A 14,702-nucleotide genomic window follows, 5' to 3' on the forward strand; every position below is an offset into this window, starting at 1 on the left:
TTTGTGACTACATAACAAGGGAGCTAAGTTTTTCAATGCACTCAAGGACTAATAATGATTTGGTTTCATCTGATAGGGCAGCCTGGAGCCCGCCTGGTTATCACTTTGAATTAACATTCTCTCATTATGATACATCTTTTGAATATTCAGCTTAGCCCATAGATAGATGAGAACAGACATATTGTTGCTGAGTCCGAAAATTCATTCCACCCGTTTTGCTCCATCACCACAGTATTTGTGCCTAACCTCAAAAACCGTGCCTGCTACATAATATCCGCGGTGTTTCTTGAGGTTAGGGCTGAACCCAGGCCCGTTAGACCGGTTCTGATGCCGGATTTAGCGCGTCAAAATACATAGGACTACATATGTCTCGTACCCAGGTCCTGACATGTTTTTTGCCGAGCATCTCCTTTAATTTGATGTGTGCGTCTTGATGTTGTTACACAAATGGAAGGATGACCTTCAGTTTTACGCCGCCTCCAAACGGCAAATAGATTCAGAAGCTTCCCTGCAGGAAACTTAATTAATTTAAAAGTAATTTATAAACTACTTTATTTTCAATGATAACTTATTGAAATTCTCACTATTTTAACTACAACGAACCCATTTATTTAACACGGTGATGTCCTAGGAAGCAGTCAATTACCTTTTCCTGTATGTATTTTCAACTAATTTAAAATGCATTTGGATTAAACAACTTTAAGGCCAGTCGTTTGAATTCGCTTTCGTTCTGCACTTCAAAGATGCTTTTTCATAATTAAGAAAACCCAAAATTAAAAATTTAAAATGAAATGTTTCGTCTAATGAGATTTGAACATGGACACTGAAGTTCTGAACACATTGAAAACGACGAGATACAGACCACAGCTTCCAATTTGTTATCTTCATTATCTAAACGCTTTGTCGATGGCGACATGATTTCTTTGAACGCGGCAGCGACATCATGAATTTGTATGAGTTTGACATAAAAGAAGAGGAAGAACCTTATCTGTCGCCAGAAAAATAGAAATAGATCTAATCTGGCCACAACCACAGCCGTCGCGTAGCCCGGTCGTCGCCAAAATAATTATCTACATAAGAGTACGTGTTAAAATAATTTGACAGCTGTGGTTTGTAGCTCGTCGTTTTCATTGTGTTCGGGCTATCATGGCCGTAACAAATTGCAGCAAACATCTTTGCACGCTCATCTACAGCCATACATTTAAATGTGCTTTCAAATGTTCAGTTTGAATTGTGTGCGACTCTGCATTTATTTTCAACTACTTTAAAATGAATTGCGTTTAAACAACTTCAAAGTCAGTATGTTTCTTTTGAAGACGCCTGCGTTCTGCACTTCACAGATGTGTTTTCATACTTCCACGACACAAATTGTTTCTTTGAGCAAAAAAAAGTATCGAAATTCGAAACATGTACTCTCGTACCTTCGGAGGTTTGCCATTGCCTGCCGAGGGGCGACACACAGTGGGACGTACCCATATAAGTTGCGGCCAAAAATAAGTAAACGTACTAGAAATTCGCTGAAATTTCGTATATGCGCTGTTCGGCACTTAGTAATGAAGAAATGTGGAAAATGGTAAAATTCAACGCGCTACCACGCCCACAACTTTTGTGGGCGGAAATAGTAAATGTTATCCGATTTTGATGAAATTTACGGCATATGCTCGTTTTAACGAACAAAGCATAAATCAGAAAGGTCGTCAAAATCGGTTTATATTATCGTCCAGTAATTCTAGAAAAACAGCAGCAAATTAAAAAAAAACATATATATTTTTTGATGAAATTCTGGGTGCCTTGCTCGTTTAAGCCAAATTTTTCCAAATTGGGACATAGTAAAGAATTTTTTATTACGGCGTCCACCTCCTACACAACTTTTTTAGTTCCAAGTACTAGATTTTATGAATTCTTGAATCTCTATTTCAAAAGATGTTCTCATTTCTTCATTTTAAAAGTGACAAAATGAAAACACTTACAATACCTGAATACTAGATTATATGCACGATATGTATTTATACTGAAGCTTTTAATTTTACCTACATTTTATACAACAGAAGCTGAGCTAAAGCAAGCAGGACTCATGCCATCGAAAACGGATCTCGTCCACAGAAGCGTCCATTTTTGGCTGAATGTTGAATGGGATTAATAGCTTGGCGAGTCTACATCTTCTTCAATTCCCATTTTATATTACATATTATTCATTTTATGTAGGTATCAGAGCCTTTCCCTTCAGCTCTTCAATTAAAATTCAATAAATTTTACAGGAGGTGGGTCTATAAAAGGAGGAATAGAAACTCAACTCGCAACTCCTAGCAGCTGGAACTATCTGATGATCTAATGTTTACTTGTCCTAAGTATAATTTTTTCGTATTGGTCCTACTTTAAACTCGTGTAGGACCAACGTGTTATGATTGCAAATATGCATTTTTATCAAAAATTCTTTTTGGTTTGGCTTAGCTGGATATCTTGCAATGCAACTGCGTAATTACTTTTTCAGAATTCGCTAATCCGTTTTACTTACTACTTTTGCCCGCTGTAGTCCCATTGTGCGACAGCTGTTAAAAAAAAACGAAGTGGTAGTACGCATATCTAAGCCCAACGGACGTACCTATGCATATAATTACTTTTATTAACAATTAGTAAAATAAATTATGCAAACCATTTAAATATTAATTTTTAATTCCCTGATTACCTATGCTGTCTTCCATATTTATCAGTTCCTTATAATATATACCGTGTACTCTACTATACCGTTGTAATCTTCTAGTCAGTTTTAATATACGCTCGGTTATGTCAGTTCTTGATACTGCCCCAATATCTGGTATATCGGTTTTTCGTTTTCTGGATGTCACTCTACGATACGTAGGACTAGTACCACCACAAACAGCTCGCTACAGATATCCATATTATTTGTATTCTTTCATTTTAAATGCCTTCATAACCATTGGCTATCCCACTCACCTGATGATCGGACTCTTCAAAATGCAGCAAAAAGCAGATATTTTCAAAAATATGTGTGTGACTTTCACTTGTATCGCATGTAGTATCAAAATTATTGCTTTCTGGTGGCGTCTGCCAAAGGTACGCAAGACCTACGATATAATCTTGAAACTCGACACACGTATAACTCATCCGGATGATATAAAGCTGTACAAGTCCATTGTATTGCGTTCGGCTAAACGGGTGCAGAATTTCCTGATTACCGTTGGGCTCTGTGCGTTTGTGGCCTCCGAATCGGCAACTATTATAGCTGGCATTATGGGTGAGTGGCGCCTCATGTATCCGGCATACTTTCCATTCGACATTGAGCAAAGTGCTTGGCATTATGCGGCGGCGCATATCTATCAGGCTGCTGGTATAATTATGATTTTTCAAAATCTCGTAAATGACTGCTTTCCGTCGATGGCATTAGCAATGCTAGCTGGTCACATTCGTTTGCTGGGCATACGTGTGGCGCGTATTGGCAAACGCTCGACTAATGCGCACAACATTGAACTGCAGCAATGCATTGAGGACTACAAGGATTTACTCGAGTATGTTGATCTTGATTGATGCTCCAGTTTCAGTGAAGTTAACGTTTCTTTTTTTATTACTTTTTAGCTTTCGCGCCACTATACAATCGATTGTATCGGTTGGTACTTTCGCGCAATTACTCGCCACCGGCATTAACATGTGCGTGGTAATTTTTTATATGTTATTCTATGTGAATGATGTTCTATGGTATATCTACTATATGGTATATTTGGTAGCAATGCCCATGGAAATATTTCCGCAATGCTACTATGGCACCTGTGCGGAGATGGAGTTCGAAAAGTTGACCTATGCCTTATTTTCATGCAACTGGTTGGATCAAAGTGCTGCTTTTAAGAAAAATCTTCGCATTTTCGCCGAGCAGACGCTACGCAAACAAATTATTCTTGCCGGTGGCTTATTTCCTGTTAATTTGGATACATTTTTTGCAACTCTAAAAGGTGCTTATTCGCTGTATGCGGTTGTGAAGCGAATGAAGTGAAATGCTGTAATTTTTTGTGCAGAGTGTTTTATCGCGAATTAAAGCTTTACGAAAAAATTACATCTATCTATTTGGAAGTCACAGTAGAATGTAAATCAAATTGTAACGAAATTATAAAATAAACTTAAACTCATAACAAACATAAAATTATTATTCACCGTTATTTTAACCATCAATGAACAATAGGGTGGTCAAAAAGGGTTTCGAGTGTTAAGCTCTTACCCGCAAATATTTTTCTAAATGGAAAAAGCAATATGTACCCGTATTTTTTAGTTAAAATGAAAATGATAATTAGAACTGCCTCAAAGCCCATGCAGTTTTTCATGTATTTTATATGGTATAGAATTCCTTAAAATCAATAATTTTCGATCGGAAAACTAACGATTTTTTATGGCGCCCCATTGATTTTTTTGGGGGACCTATAAAAACAATTAATGTTAAAAAATGGTTAAAAACAATTGGAAGTCTCCTAAAGAGAAGCAGAGTTTTCCGATCGAAAATATGTATTGATTTTCAGGAATTCTATACCATTTCTACGAAAACCTGTTTTTTCGCCATATAAAATACACGGAAAACTTTATGAGCTTTTAGGCAGTTCGAAATATCATTTTTTTCCAACAAAAAATACGGATATTCGTGTGTTTCACTTAGAAAAATCCTACAGATTGAGGGCTTAACATTTTAAAGTCTGCTCTGAGAATCATGAGAGGGATGAAGAAAATTGTAAAATCAGGCGACGCTTCATGGAATTCCTAATTAACTCATTAGCATATATATTGAAAATGTTATCAGTTATCGGTAAAGTAAAAGTCGTGCTGCCAACGTAATATATCTACAAACACATACATTCATACGTACATACATATCCATGCACAAATGTACAATTTTATTAGAACTACGTGATTCTTTAAGTTTATTATCACTTTGAGAAAACGTTGATTGCTAAAATTCTCGCCGCATTCACCTCCTCCAGCAACTTTTATAGAACTACAAAGTAAGATAGCAGTTGCGCAGTGATTAGCTTACGAATGAAATAGATGGAAGATCATGCTATGTTAAAAATTACTAGATTAAGGAAATTCTAAAAATGATGCGAGTAGTTAGGGGCTACATTGTGGTTCAGCGAGTTTAACACGCAACACCAGCTCGTTTGCTTGACAATAATTTTCATATGTCACTTGCACACAACATGCAATTTTTAACCACCTTAATGACATATTTAAGTTTTAAGTGAATGAACATGAAAACAAAAGTGGATAAACGCGTATTTATTGAGTAAAATTTTCTTAAATGAGCTATCCAAAATCTTATTTTTTAATTTTTATTTTTTAAATATACATATGTTTTTCATTCTATAATATAAACCATATAAATTCACACTTCACAAAACTTCAAAAATTTTCAACTTTTTATTCAGAATTGTTAGAAAATTTTCGAGTACGCAGTTTTCAATTCAATTTTAGTATAATGAAGTGCAAGCTTAAACGGCTAAAAAATCCCGTTGATTTTTGAAAATTTTTGCACTATTTCCATTTAGCATGAAGTTTTTGTAAATTGTACTTGTTATATAAAAAAAAAGTGTGAATAAAAAGTTGGAAATGTTGATGAAAACTGTTTTGAATTTTGGTGAACTTTATATAAAGTGTGACAGCTGGTCGAACCTCAAAAATCAAAGTACAGCTACATAAATATATCATATCCAAGAGTCGGTAGTTTGCATCTTTTCCAAATTTTTAGTACTTACATTGCACAAAAAGCACAAAAGCAGCAGTACTTGATCTCTTCAGTTTGAAATACTAAGTCTGTTCCAGGTGCTTCACGATTTGCTGGTTTTTACAGGAAGTCATTCCCGGTCGCCACTTTCCATAAGGTTTATTAATGGCGAAAACAGCTTTCCCTGTAAATCCTGTGAAACCTGCAATTCGTGAAAGCAGCTATTTTGTGAAATGCTAGGAAACGAAACAATTTCAAGGTGATAGCTTTTGAAAAATGGTTTAAATTTAGTTAACGCAGCTTTACATGTTCGATAAATTGCTTTCCATCTGCTCATACGTATGAGTTTTCAAAAACCATTTTTTTTTACATGTTAAATGTCAATGATACCAATTCACAAAAATATTTATTAAATGTAAAAAACAGTACAAACTCAGAAAATCAGTAGATTTTGCGTACTGATTTTGGGTTCTTAAAAATCAGTACAATAAAAAAAATCAGCATATCGTCGTCTCAGAAAACGGATGTCGAATGTTACAAAACACGGTTTTGAGAAAATTGACTTTGAAGTTTAAGGTCGAATTAATCCGAAACTGTACAGTAGATTTTTGTAATTTTTGAAGGAGACGTAGTTGGTGTTATTAGTTTTGATATCCCATATTTTTACATTTAATATCTCTTAACGTTAATGAGAAAATTGACTTTTCATTCCGTATACATTCGTCGTAAGTAGCGTTTACTCACCACTTTGTTTTGTTATTAGAAAAAACATAACAAAAACATTCATGTATTTAATAAAAAAAATCTGTACATCTCTTATGCTGTAAATATGTTACGAACATACGTTTCCTTTATATCAAAACAAAACACAATACTTAAATTCAGTCTTTTGTACATTTTTATTTCTTTCATTTCGTTGGAGACTCAGTGTAAGCTAAAATTTAAAAATTTAAAATTTTAAAATTAGTTACTTAGTTTAATTTCCAATTTTAAACGTGTCGTTATAGTAGAGGACCAACGAATTGTCGTAAGTTCAAAGTTTTGCGACACATACGACAAATGTTTTATGATTAAAAAAAGATTACATTTGTATGGGAATTTGTCGTATGTGCCACATACAACAAATGTTTTATGATTAAAAAAAAAGTACGTTTGTATGGGAATTTGTCTATGTGACGCATTTTCAGCACATACAACAAAAGGCATACCCAATCATTAATATTATGCAACATACGACAAAATGCGCACGAAATATCTCAAAAACCAAGGGAGATATACAAAAATGGATTGCAGAAATCAAAAGAGCATGTCCAACTTAGTAAATCTGCATCAAAATCCCAAAATCGTGATTTTGCACATTCGTCATCCGTTTTCTGAGGCGACGATATGTACTGATTAAATAAGCGCATCGGGCCACCCTAGTTAGGCCACTTCCTCCGCTCTCATGGCCTCATTTGAAAGATCTGCTAACGAGGAGGTCTTAGCAATATGCTGTTTTCTTTTTAAAACAATAAAAACTAGTAAAGAAAAGAAAATTAAACAAAACAGGGAAAAAAGAAAATTAAAACAAAGCGAAAATTAATAAAATATATTTGTAAAAATTAAATGAGAAAAAGAAAATAAATCAAACAAGAAGAAAATAGTACTTAAAAATTAAATAAAAAATATTGAGAGAAAGTTAGATTCAAAAATCAAATTATGTTAAAAAAGGACGAAATTAAATAAATTTCTAAAAATTATATAAAATTAAAAAAAATATTTTTCTTTTTTGAACAATAAAATCTAAAAAGAAAATTTCTAGTATAAGAGAAAAAACTTAATATAAAAAAGAAAAAAAAAATCGTAATAATTAAATGAAAGTTAAAAAAATATTATTTTTGAATGAATAACATCTAAAAACTAAAAGAAAATGAAATTAAGAAAAAAAAAATCATTAAAAAGTAAGAAATGAACTTAAAAAATATATAATTTTCTTTTCAAAGCAATATAATCTACAAATTAAAAGAATTTTAAATTAAAAAAGAAAAATATCTAGAATAAAAAATCCGCCGCCCGAGTTCGAAATCGGACCTCCCGAATGACACGCCCGTGCTTTGCTCAGTCGGTCATTGCAATTGTTGGTGCGACGCGAGCTAAATAATATACAAGTGCTTTCTCTCAAAATAGATTTTCACCACGACTGGCGAATGAGACAGCTTTGTTTCTAAGACTTGTCGGCTAGAATAACAAAAGACTTTCGAACTTTTGTACTATCTTAGCCAGAATTGCCCTGTAAGCTTCAAAAGTTTGCATAAAAGTCTCTGAAATATTTTTTTTTTCGACGGAATCAAAATAATGAGAATTCAGGAGGTAATTTCAAATTGGGCTAGCTTACGTAAATCTTAATATTTTTCTGAAATATTTTTTGGCTGCAGTCTTAAAATATAATACGTTGTATAATTCCGATGGAAAACCAAGTTTATTTATTAATAATCAAAAATTTTCTCTTCAACTACAAACAAATTCATAGAACCATAAATTGAAAATCAAGAATTTAAACAAGTATAAAAACATACAAGTAAAATACCCTACATATACTCCCCCTCCAGTAAAACGATAAATTAATTAATATTAAATGTTATTTTCTTTTTTGTATTTGGAATTGTTAGTGAATTAGAATTTTGTGTTGTATCAGAAATTATATTTGCAGGTTTGAGTAAATCTATTGAAACTGTTTTAATCATATTTCCATATTAAATTTTGAATACTTTACTATTTTTCGAAATAATTTTAAATGGTCCTTCATAAGGTGATTGTAAATTTGATTTGTGAATAACTTTAACAAAAACGTATTCACAAGTATCCAAGTTCTTTGGAACAAAAGAGTATCCTTTATTGTGATGTACCACCTTTGATCTAACATTTGAAAAATATTTTCTTAGCTTAAAAAGAATTTCATTTGTATTGTCAACTTCATTATTATAACTGTTCGAAACAACTAATTCACCTGGTAATCTTAATGTTTGCCCAAAAACTAATTCTGCAGAAGAGCATTTTAAATCTTCTTTAATAGACGTACGTAGTCCTAATAATATCCAAGGAAGAATTTCAGACCAGTGGGTAGAATCATCTGAAGCTGTAATAGCAGTCTTTAATGTCCTATGAAATCTTTCAATCATTCCATTTGATTGAGGATGATATGGGGACGTATGAATTTTGTGTGATCCTAACAATTTAGTTAATTCTGTGAACATTTTTGATGTAAATTGTGATCCTTGATCTACTGTTATATAAAGTGGAATGCCAAAACGAGGAACGTAATTTTGAACAAATGTTGTTGCTATAGAATTAGCTGAAATATCCCTAAGTGGATATGCCTCTGGCCATCGTGTATGTCTATCAATGATAGTTAAAATGTAACGATTTTCTTTTGACATAGGTAATGGACCAACAAGATCCATATGAATATGTTCAAATCGTCCAGATGGAATGTTAATTCTTTGCACAGGCGTCTTAGTATGTTTAGAAATTTTGGATTTTTGACAACTTATACAAGTAGAAGTCCAATTATTTATTTCTTTGCGCATATTAGGCCAAAAATATTTTGATTGAATCAAACGTCTAGTTGTACGGACACTTGGATGTGATAAAGAATGAATTTTATCAAAAATGATTTTTCTCATAGAATTCTGAACAAATGGTCTAAAAGGCTGTTGAGAAATATTACACCAAATATTAAGGTTAAGTACCGGAATATTAATTTCTTTTAAATTACTGTTGGAATTTTGATCAGATATTATGCNTGTTGAGAAATATCACACCAAATATTAAGGTTAAGTACCGGAATATTAATTTCTTTTAAATTACTGTTGGAATTTTGATCAGATATTATGCCATAAAGCGTTTGATCTTTTTGTTGTTCCTCAAATAATGTTTGAAAATTAATGTCTTGGGCTAAAATCGTGTTAACATCTGGAATACGTGAAAGGGTATCAGCAACTATGTTTTCTCTTCCAGAAATACATTTNTCGGCTCCATGCATAAAACATGGAGATAAGTGTTAACCAGACATTGAGTAACCGGCCCTTAGTGTCGAATTTGTCGAGGTGATCTGTCTGATTTAGAATTTAGAATATGTGTTAAAGGTTTATGATCAGTGTAAACAGTGAATGTTCTACCTTCTAGAAAATGTTTAAAATATTTGATTGAATTGTATATCGCTAGAAGTTCTCTATCAAATGTAGAATAATTAATTTCTGTAGGAGATAATTTTCGTGAAAAATATGCAAGTGGTTCTAAAATGTTGTTACTCATACATTCGATGCGTCTACAGCAAGTGATATATTGCCGTTTTTATCAAAATGGGTAAGCAAAGTTTTCTGTGTAAAAAGTTTCTTCACATTTTCAAAAGCCGTAGTTGTATTTTCTGTTCAATTTAATTGTTTAAGTTTATTTTTAGTTGCTAATGTTAACATTTCGTGCAGAGGACGAAGTTCTGCTGCTAACATTTTAACATATCTGTGGTAATAATTCACCATACCTAGAAATTTTTGTAATTTATTTATTGAAAGTGGTTTTTCAAAATTAGTTATTGTCTCAACTCGTTCGAAAGAAGGTCTTATCCCTTCACTTGATATTTCATAACTAAGAAAATCTAATTTACTTGTTCCGAAAATGCATTTACTAGGTTTAATATTCAAGTTATATTTTCCAAGTCTTTCAAAAACAGATTTTAAATGCTCAATATGCTGAACTTCATTATCACTTGCAACAAGAATATCGTCAATATAGACAAATACAAATTCCAAACCAGAAAATACTTCGTTAATAAAACGTTGAAATGTTTGTGCACTGTTTCGTAGACCAAAAGGCATCCGAACGAATTCAAACATTCCAAATGGTGTAGTAATTGCTGTTTTATGTATATCTTCTTCAGCCATCGGTATTTGATGATACGCACGAACAAGATCAATTTTGGAAAAAAATTTGTTTATTTTTTAAATCAATAGCTAAATCGTGAATGTGAGGTAACGGATAACGATCTGGAATAGTAATGCAATTAAGTCTTCTGTAATCTCCACAAGGTCTCCAATCATTTGGTTCTTTTTTAGGAGCTAAATGTAAAGGAGATGCAATGTGAGAGTGTGAAGGTCTACATATACCTGTTTTAACTAAAAATTCAAATTCTGTTTTTGCTATTTTAAATTTAATTGGATCAAGACGACGTGGTTTAGAGAAAGGTAGCACTCCTTTTGTTTCAATTCTGTGAACCGTTTGGTGTTGCACTGATTTAGTGTAATCTGGTTCACAAGTAATTGAAGGAAAATCATTTAAAAGTTTAGAAAATTTATTTTCAGTAATTGGTATCCTTATTGAAAATATATCGCAAAAACCAGATGATCCAGAAACTTTCAATTTTGTTGTTGAATCAGTAATTTCTCTATTTTGAAATATCCGCTAATATGAAAGGGAATTCAAAATCGCATCTTAATCCTAGATTAATTTTTAAAAGTTTTGTACCATATGTTTTAATAAAAGAGCTGTTAGCTGCAGTCAAATTAAGATCTGAATTTCTTTTATGTGATTTGAATTTTGAAGAAGGAATGACCGAAACGATTGCACCAGTATCAATTAAAAAATTTAATTTATTGGATTTATCATAAATAAATAGGCGGCGAGATGGTTTAACTTCATTCCCATTATTAGCCACCGTCATAATGGAACGATTTAGTTTAAAACATTTGTATTTGAATGATCACTATATTGTTTTTGCGGGGTTTTCCTGCTGTTACAGCGATAAATGTACGTCACAGACAAGATATTTGCTGCCGTTGGTGGTGGTGGTTAAAGAAACAAAGTTGTTGGATTTACCAGTTTATAGACTCGGTATAATTGAAAATAGAAAATCAGCTTTTTTTAAATCTGCAGTTTGTTTGTCCAACGTTGGTTAATTTGCAGAAATGTTTCGGTCGGACTCTAGGTTCAATTTAATTTTGCAGCCTTTGGTTTTGAAAGCGTTTTCAGTTGTTACTTTTTTTGGTATTTACTAATTAATTCAGAAATTTATTGTGTCGTTAAGTATTTCTCGAAAATCAGGATCGCCAATATATCATTTATATGATATTTTAATAACTAAATATATTTAGTTTAAATTTTAAGTTTTTTATATGTTGAAAGTTTATTTATTAATAATCAAAAATTTTCTCTTCAACTACAAACAAATTAATAGGACCATAAATTGAAAATCAAGAATTTAAACAAGTATAAAAACATCCAAATAAAATACCCTACAGTATACATATATATGTAGTTAGGTATTATTCTTTCGTAAAGCCTTAATTAGCGATAAAACACTCTGCATTTCACTTCATTCGCTTCACAACCGCATACAGCGAATATGCCCCTTTAAGCGTAGCAAAAAATGTATCCAAATTAACAGGAAATAAGCCACCGGCAAGAATAATTTGTTTGCGTAGCGTCTGCTCGGCGAAAATGCGAAGATTTTTCTTAAAAGCAGCACTTTGATCCATCCAGTTGCATGAAAATAAGGCATAGGTCAACTTTTCGAATTCCATCTCCACACAGGTGCCATAGTAGCATTGCGGGAATATTTCCATCAAAATCGCCACTAAATATACCACATAGTAGATATACCATGCAACATCGTTCACATAGAATAGCATATAAAAAATTACCACGCACATGTTAATGCCGGTGGCGAGTAATTGCGTGAAAGTACCAACCGATACAATCGATTGTATAGTAGCGCGAAAGCTAAAAAGTAACCAAAAACAAAAAGAAACGTTAACTTCACTGAAACTGGAGCATCAATCAAGATCAACATACTCGAGTAAATCCTTGTAGTCCTCAATGCATTGCTGCAGTTCAATGTTGTTCGCATTTGTCGAGCGTTTGCCAATACGCGCCACACGTATGCCCAGCAAACGAATGTGACCAGCTAGCATTGCTAATACCATCGACGGAAAGCTGTCAGTGACGATATTTTGAAAAATCATTACTACACCAGCAGCCTGATAGATATGCGCCACCGCGTAATGCCAAGCACTCTGCTCGATATCGAATGGAAAGTAAGCCGGATTCATGAGGCGCCACTCACTCATAATGCCAACTATGATTGTGGCCATTTCGGAAGCAGAAAACGCAGAGAGGGACATGGTAATAACAAAAATCAGCACCCGCTTAACCGAAAGCAATATATCGGACTTGTACAGCTTTATATCATCCGGATGAGTTATACGTCTGTCGAGTTTCAAGATTATATCGAAGGTCTTGCGTACCTTTGGCAGACGCCACCAGAAAGCAATAATTTTGATACTACATGCGATACAAGTGAAAGTCACAGTAATAGTTTTGAAAATATCTACTTTTTGCTGCATTTTGAAGAGTCCGATCATCAGGTGAGTGGGATAGCCAATGGTTATGAAGGCATTTACAATAAAAGAATACAAATAATATAGATATCTGTAGCGAGCTGTTTGTGGCTGTACTAGTCCCAGGTAACGTAGAGTGACATCCAGAAAACGAAAAACCGATATACCGGATATTGAGGCAGTATCCAGACTTGACATAACCGAGCGAATATGAATACTGACTAGAAGTGTACAACAGGAAATGACGATATTTGCCAGCTGCACACGGTATATATGTATTTTACGAACTGATAAATGTAGAAGACAGCCTATGTAACCCGAAAATTCAAAATTGATACTTAAATGGTTTGCATAATTTATTTCTCTAATTGTTAATGAGAGCAATTATGTATATAAGTAATTTATTTTATGTAATAAAATTGCTGAGATTACGAAGTGAGAGAAATTTAATTTAAATTTGGGGTTAGTTCTTTGGGGTATGAAAATTGGGGAGTATGAAAATTAGGGGGTATGAAAATTAAAAAATAAAAACCAATATTTGACGCTTACACATTTCCTAGTGCTTGGCCAAGCTTCTCCTCCGCTCATACATATAAATTTACTAGGTATTTTCCAGTTTTTACGTTTTGTTGTATATGGGTTTTTCCATGATGTCGGACGTGACATCCGTACGACTTTAAGAGTTAAATAAATCATACGAAAACGGAAGTCACTTATAAAAAAGTGTGGCGTTGTGCAGCTTTTATACCGTTATTTTGTTAACACAAGAGTTAGGTGAACTTGGAACATTGGTGTCGGGGAAAATCAATGAAAAGGAGGTCATAACGGACGTGACATGTAAAAAAGGAAAACTCTGCGAATCCTGTGCGGTTTTCCTTTCAATATTTTTGCTAAAATAAAACATACAGTGACGAATTTGGCACAGTGAATTTTTCTCAATATATGCAACTTTTTTTGTTATAATTTATATTTGATAATTTTCTTATAACAATATAGTTTATAGGTACTATACCAAAAACATAAAAACATAAAAAATAAAATCTCTAAACTTTGTGCAAAACTCACGAAAATTCAATAAATTTGCAACTTTCTATTCTATAAGTATGCAGTTATAGACCATTTAATTTTAGTATAAAAAGTAATTTGTCTCAGGCAGGCTCTTCCATGCAAAGTATGTTCGACAATTATATTTTGTATGGAGAAAATGAGCAACACCTTCCACTTAAAAAAATTGCCAAAAATACAACGCGCTATAAAACTGCGTATTTAGAATTTTTCTAAAAAATCTAAATAGAAAGTTGCAAATTAGTATGTAAATTTATTTAATTTTCATGAGATTTTTTTGAGATTTTATTTTTATGTTTTTTGGTGCATATTTCGGTGTATGAAATATATCTTTATAACAAATTATCGAAAATAAACTACAATAAAAAGCTTTGCATATATTGCGAAAAATTCACTGTACCAATACTTTTGTTCGTCACTGTATATAATTTAATTTTTGATTAAATTTTTTCAGTTCTTCTCTCCTCCGTTTCACGTTTTCCTACCCTTTTTACGCCATCTGAGTACGCAATTCAAAGTTATTTAATTCGTGCAAACCCATTTACTTG

General features: G+C 32.9%; 1 protein-coding gene across 2 annotated transcripts in view; it reads left to right on the forward strand.

Annotated features, from left to right (window-relative positions):
- The window catches only part of Baldspot (elongation of very long chain fatty acids protein baldspot), a 79,654-nt gene that overhangs the window by 19,596 nt on the left and 45,356 nt on the right, over positions 1–14,702 (forward strand). The gene's annotated exons all lie outside the window — the stretch shown is intronic.

This window comes from Rhagoletis zephyria, unplaced genomic scaffold (genome assembly GCF_001687245.7).
Source record: "Rhagoletis zephyria isolate East Lansing unplaced genomic scaffold, Rhagoletis_zephyria_1.1 Rzeph_scaffold_00104, whole genome shotgun sequence".
Lineage (NCBI taxonomy): Eukaryota > Metazoa > Arthropoda > Insecta > Diptera > Tephritidae > Rhagoletis > Rhagoletis zephyria.